The sequence below is a fragment of the Armigeres subalbatus genome, chromosome 1 (assembly GCF_024139115.2).
Source record: "Armigeres subalbatus isolate Guangzhou_Male chromosome 1, GZ_Asu_2, whole genome shotgun sequence".
In the NCBI taxonomy this organism is placed as follows: Eukaryota; Metazoa; Arthropoda; class Insecta; order Diptera; family Culicidae; genus Armigeres; species Armigeres subalbatus.
In genome coordinates this window covers 155,950,642-155,957,010 of record NC_085139.1, presented here as the reverse complement: position 1 = coordinate 155,957,010, position 6,369 = coordinate 155,950,642, and positions in this window count along the sequence as shown.

Sequence of the window (6,369 nt, the reverse complement as noted above, 5' to 3'; positions counted from 1 at the left end):
CTGAATGAATTTCAAAAGTGTTTTTCAAAAGGAATATCCGAAGGTCTCGAGGAATTTCCAACCAAATTTCCGGAAGAATGTCCGAAGAAATTCCTAAAAAAGTTACGATGAACATCTAAACAAATTTCGTAAGAACTCGAAAAATTTCTTCCTTGAGTTTCGAAAGGGAAAAAATCCTTAAAGAACTAATGAAGGTGTTTTTATAATCATTTGCGGAGGATTTTTGATAAAAGTAATTGATTAGAGATTGATTAGAGAAAACTCCGAGGAATTTCCGAATGAACTTTTGAATAAATTCATGGAACATTACCTGGATGATTACTGAATTAATTTCCGAAGCAACTCCTGTAGTAAATTTCCTAGAAATTCTCGAGAATATTCAAAGAAGTATGATAATGGATCAACTGCAATCCAGATTCAAAACAGGGTTTTTTTTTCGGATTTTCGAAGGAATTCCTGGAGAAATTCCTGGCAGAACTCCTGAAAGAATTCTTTTAGATGTTCCTGGAGGAATTCTTTTAGAAATATAAAAATTTATATGAAAATTCCAATTGGTAACTATTTGGAAATTCTATTGGATATTCTCTTAAGGATTCTTTCAATCATTCTTTGAGAAATTTCCTTCAACAATTCCTTTAGAAATTCGTTTAGAAATTCTTGTCCAAAATGTTCTTGCAGGTTGTTCTTCGGAAATTCCTCCTGAAATATATTTGGAGATTTTTCCAGGAATTTCTTCGAAAAATTTTATCCAGAAATCCTCCATAAATTATTTCGAGAACTACCCCAGGAATAATATATAAATCTCCACCTGTAGTTCATTTGAATATTTCTCCAGGGTTTCTTTCGTTAAACCTCCCCTAAGGCCTTTGTATATTTCTCCACAAATTTCTTTAGTAAAACAATGTAAAATTCCTTTCAAAAGTCCTGTAGGAGTTATTCCGTTGAAAGAACTCTCCTGGAAAATTATGGAATTCCCAACATAATTTCCAAATGAAATTTACGAAGGATACATGACATAATTTCTAACGGGTTTTTTGTAGAGATCCTAGAAATAAATTTCGAAGGAATTTCAAAAGGAATCTCCGAAGGTCTATAGGAGTTTCTGTAAAGTTACTAAAAAAATCCGGAGGTATGACCAAAGGAGCCCAAATTTTTGGCCGATACTAAGCATTTGTGTAAACATTTTGATTTTTGAAAATAAAACAAAATCTTTCCGACGAAAAGATGATTAAAATTGGGTTCCATTTCACTTTTTATTTCGAAATTTTGTAGGCTCAATTTTGAGAAAATTTAACATATTCTTGCAACATAAATATAAGAAAATTGAGTATCTTTTTGTAATATTTTAGTACATAAAAAATTGAAAATAGTTAGTTTAAAATACTGACGATGGAAGATCTACTCATATTCTTTGTATCGAGCTAACAATACCCGAAATCGGATGTAAGACGGCGAAAATACGACCAAAAACTTTTGCCTATATTTCTGGAGGGTGAACCCAAACTTTTGGCCGGGAGTGTAAGTATTTCAATACCAAACGAATAATAATTTGTGATGCGTTTGGTATTGTGATAACAGAGTATGTTATGTTTGAAGTATTTTGCATATTAATTTTTGGTATTATTGTTTGGTATTTTACTTCTTATGCAAGGCTAGTTCATAACAGGGTATGATATCAATAACAGAATGAGGCATTTTTGAGGTAATTTCTCATGCTCGGGGGTGGCTAATATTCGAACAACGGCCTTCGGATAAACACGGTTGGTCAAAGCGATGATGGGTCGAGTGATATTACGTAGTTCAAGGGACATTCTCAAGTTTCGACAAACCCACAGAGGCTTACCGCAAGTGGTTTTTCGAGCCTGACATCGCTTTGGAAGCTCGCCGCCGTAAAAAAAATAGCTAGCTTCAAAATGCTCATCACACTGGTAGTCGTCTACGGACACGATACCAGGATAAGGTGCTTGGAGGACCAATGTACATATGGAGTTTTCGAAAGAAAAGTATTACTAATACCATCTTTGCCGGGTTGCAGTTGGAAGATAGTTGTCGCGACCGACCCTATTTGACTGTTTGCTGCTGTCATGAGAACAGGCAGGAGAACAGTCGATCCATCCGATTCCAGCAGCTGCAAAGGAATAGCATCATCCTTTTGGCAGCAGTGAGGGAAACTCTGGAAAAACCTCGCTGCGGATGCCAACGGCCAGGATGTGCTATTGAAGAGGTCTTTTCCACACCTCAACCAGCTGCTGGTAGCTGGAGTCCTCTTCGGTCCTCGTCCGGCTGCTGCTCGCTAGATTCCCACTTGGCCATCATCCTCGCCCGGCTGCTGCTGCTGAATGGTCCTTCTTCCTCTGGCGTTCTTATCCGTCTGCATCCGTTTATAAACTGGATTCATTTTCGGTCCATGCACGGCTATTTATGCCCATTAGGAACATTGTCTAGTAGCGATATGCAAACGTTGTCGCAATAGTCAGACATACGTAAGCGTGCACTCGAAACTGTTGGACGTAAGTAGCAGTAATCAGACATACGTTTATGTATAAACAATTTACCGTGCTCATATGGTATTGGGGAGACAGTGAAATCATATTCAATTTTAACTATGCGAAATGTTTCATTTCCTTCGTGGAATATTTGAATCTAGCGGTAAATTGAACCTCTTGTTATTATTCCTACAATAGTATGAGTCGTATGAATTACGTCAGATGCTGGGATCCATGGCAATTGGCATCCATTGTTTACATCACGAAAATCGAGCTACTTCGGTAGGCCGGGCATACGGTTCGAATGTTAAACAATAACCAGGAGAAAATGGTTCTCGATGATGATTACTTTAATGAATAAATCATTCAGAGTAGTAATATGTTGTATTTACAGTGAGCTGTAGTCGTTAAAACGTGTTAATAGAGCTTCTTGGGCTCTCCCGTATAAAATATGATTAAAATATCATAAATTTTACTGTTACATCCTCAATTTAAACATAGTAATTACCATTGAACGGGGGGGTCCCGTAGCGTAGTTGGCTACACGTTCGCCTTACAAGCGGAAGGTCATGGGTTCGATTCCCAAACCCTCGTCAGTCGGCGGATCCGCAGCCCATGCGGTGGGGTTTGAGGTACGCGCCTTACCGTCACGGCTGCCTGATGACGACTGACAACTTGTTCTTCTGGGAGGCATTCCTCCAACGTTTATTTATTTATTTATTTATTTATTTATTTAGCAGCAACTGCCAACAGGTGAAACATACGCACCCCAATGACATACTATACGGTATACAAACAAAACATTGAATGCACTATATCTAACACAAAATACTCTTAAATCTATTCTTATTAGTTATACGAGGAACATGAAAATCAAATACATTGTAACACCTATTAAACACGCGACACATGCTTTTGATGGGCTCATTGATTCCGTAGTTAGTTCTAGAAGCACGAATATACAAAAATGAATGCGAGCGAAGATTACGATTTCGCGTGTTTACTTCAATTTTTTCAAGCAGATCAGGACAATCTGTATGGCCTTGAAGCAAATCTCCTATAAAACAGGCTTTTGCAACGTTTCGTCTAGCATGAAGCGTTTCCAAGTTTATAAGCATACATCGATTCTCATATCTTGGTAAATTATAGGAATCTCGCCAATTAAGGAAACGGAGAGCAAAGCGGATGATTATTATTTATTTATTCAGACTAAGGCCGAAGTGGCCTGTGCGGTATATAAGAGTCTTCTCCATTCGGCTCGGTCCATGGCTACACGTCGCCAACCACGCAGTCTACGGAGGGTCCGCAAGTCATCTTCCACCTGATCGATCCACCTTGCCCGCTGCGCACCTCGCCTTCTTGTGCCCGTCGGATCGTTGTCGAGAACCATTTTCACCGGGTTACTGTCCGACATTCTGGCTACGTGCCCGGCCCATCGCAGTCGTCCGATTTTCGCGATGTGAACGATGGATGGTTCTCCCAACAGCTGATGCAATTCGTGGTTCATTCGCCTCCTCCACGTACCGTCCGCCATCTGCACCCCACCATAGATGGTACGCAGCACTTTCCTTTCGAAAACTCCAAGTGCGCGTTGGTCCTCCACGAGCATCGTCCAGGTCTCGTGTCCGTAGAGGACTACCGGTCTAATTAGCGTTTTGTAGATTGTCAGTTTGGTACGGCGGCGAACTCTATTCGATCGGAGCGTCTTGCGGAGTCCAAAGTACGTACGATTTCCAGCCACTATGCGTCTCCGAATTTCTCTGCTGGTGTCATTTTCGGCAGTCACCAGTGAGCCCAAGTACACAAATTCTTCTACCACCTCGATTTCGTCACCACCGATGCAAACTCGCGGTGGGTGGCTCACATTGTCTTCTCTTGAACCTCTTCCTATCATGTACTTCGTCTTCGACGTGTTGATGACTAGTCCGATCCGCTTAGCTTCCCTCTTCAGTCTGATGTAGGCTTCCTCCATCTTCTCAAAGTTACGTGCCATAATATCTATGTCGTCGGCGAAACCAAATAGCTGGACGGACTTATTGAAAATTGTACCACTCGTGTTAATCCCTGCTCTTCGTATTACACCTTCCAAAGCGATGTTGAATAGCAAACACGAAAGACCATCACCTTGCCGTAACCCTCTGCGGGTTTCGAAGGGACTCGAGAATGCCCCTGAAACTCGAACTACGCACATCACCCGATCCATCGTCGCTTTGATCAACCGTGTCAGTTTATCCGGAAAACCGTGTTCGTGCATCAGCTGCCATAGCTGGTCCCGATCGATTGTATCATATGCGGCTTTGAAGTCGATGAATAGATGATGTGTGGGCACGTTGTATTCGCGGCATTTCTGCAGTACTTGGCGAATGGCAAACACCTGGTCCGTGGTGGAGCGTTCGCCCATAAAACCCGCCTGGTACTGCCCCACGAACTCCCTTGCAGTTGGTGCTAGTCGACGGCATAAAATTTGGGAGAGTACCTTGTAGGCGGCGTTCAGCAATGTGATTGCGCGGTAGTTGCTACAATCCAGCTTATCGCCCTTTTTGTAGATGGGACACACGACACCTTCCATCCACTCCTGCGGCAAAACTTCCTCCTCCCAAATCTTGGTAATGACCCAGTGCAGCGCTCTAGCCAGTGCCTCACCACCGTGTTTAAATAGCTCTCCTGGTAGTTGATCAACCCCAGGGGCTTTGTTGTTCTTGAGCCGGCCAATCTCCTCCTGGATTTCCTGGAGATCCGGAGCCGGTGAAATTATGTCCTGTCACCATACCGCCATCTTCGTCTGCCACATCGCCATTCAGGTGTTCTTCGTAGTGCTGCCGCCACCTTTGGATCACCTCACGCTCGTTCGTAAGAAGGTTCCCGTTTATGTCCTTACACATATCGGGCTGTGGCACGTGGCCCTTACGTGAACGGTTTAACTTCTCATAGAACTTTCGTGTGTTATTAGCGCGGTACAGTTGCTCCGTTTCTTCACGGTCTCGATCTTCCTGCTGGCGCTTTTTCCTCCGGAAAATCGAGTTTTGTCTGTTCCGCGCCTGTTTATATCGTGCCTCGTTCGCCCTCGTGCGGTGTTGCAGCAATCTCGCCCATGCTGCATTCTTCTCTTCCACTAACTGCTCACATTCGCCGTCATACCAGTCGTTTCTCTGATCCGGGGGCACCGTGCCAAGTGCAGCGGTTGCGGTGCTACCAATGACGGATCGAATATCTCTCCAGCCATCTTCAAGAGATGCTGCGCCTAGCTGCTCTTCCGTTGGAAGTGCCATTTCCAGCTGCTGCGCGTATTCTTGGGCTAGTCTACCGTCTTGTAGCCGCCCAATGTTAAGCCGCGGCGTCCGACTTCGACGCGTGTTGTACACCGTCGAGAGTTTTGAGCGCAGGCATACTGCAACGAGGTAGTGGTCGGATTCAATATTCGCACTGCGGTAAAGTGCGGACGTTCGTGATGTCGGAGAAGAATTTACCGTCGATTAGAACGTGGTCGATTTGGTTTTCCGTTTCTTGGTTAGGTGATCTCCATGTGGCCTTGTGGATATTTTTGCGGGGAAAGAAGGTGCTTCGGACTACCATTCCGCGGGAGGCTGCGAAGTTTATGCATCGTTGGCCGTTGTCATTCGATACGGTGTGCAGACTATCCGGTCCGATGACCGGTCTATACATTTCCTCCCTTCCTACCTGTGCGTTCATGTCGCCGATGACGATTTTAACGTCCCGCAGTGGGCATCCATCGTATGTCTGCTCCAGCTGTGCGTAGAACGCTTCTTTCTCGTCGTCGGGTCTCCCTTCGTGTGGGCAGTGCACGTTGATGATGCTATAGTTGAAGAAACGGCCTTTAATCCTCAGCTTGCACATCCTTGCGTTGATTGGCTGCCACCCAATC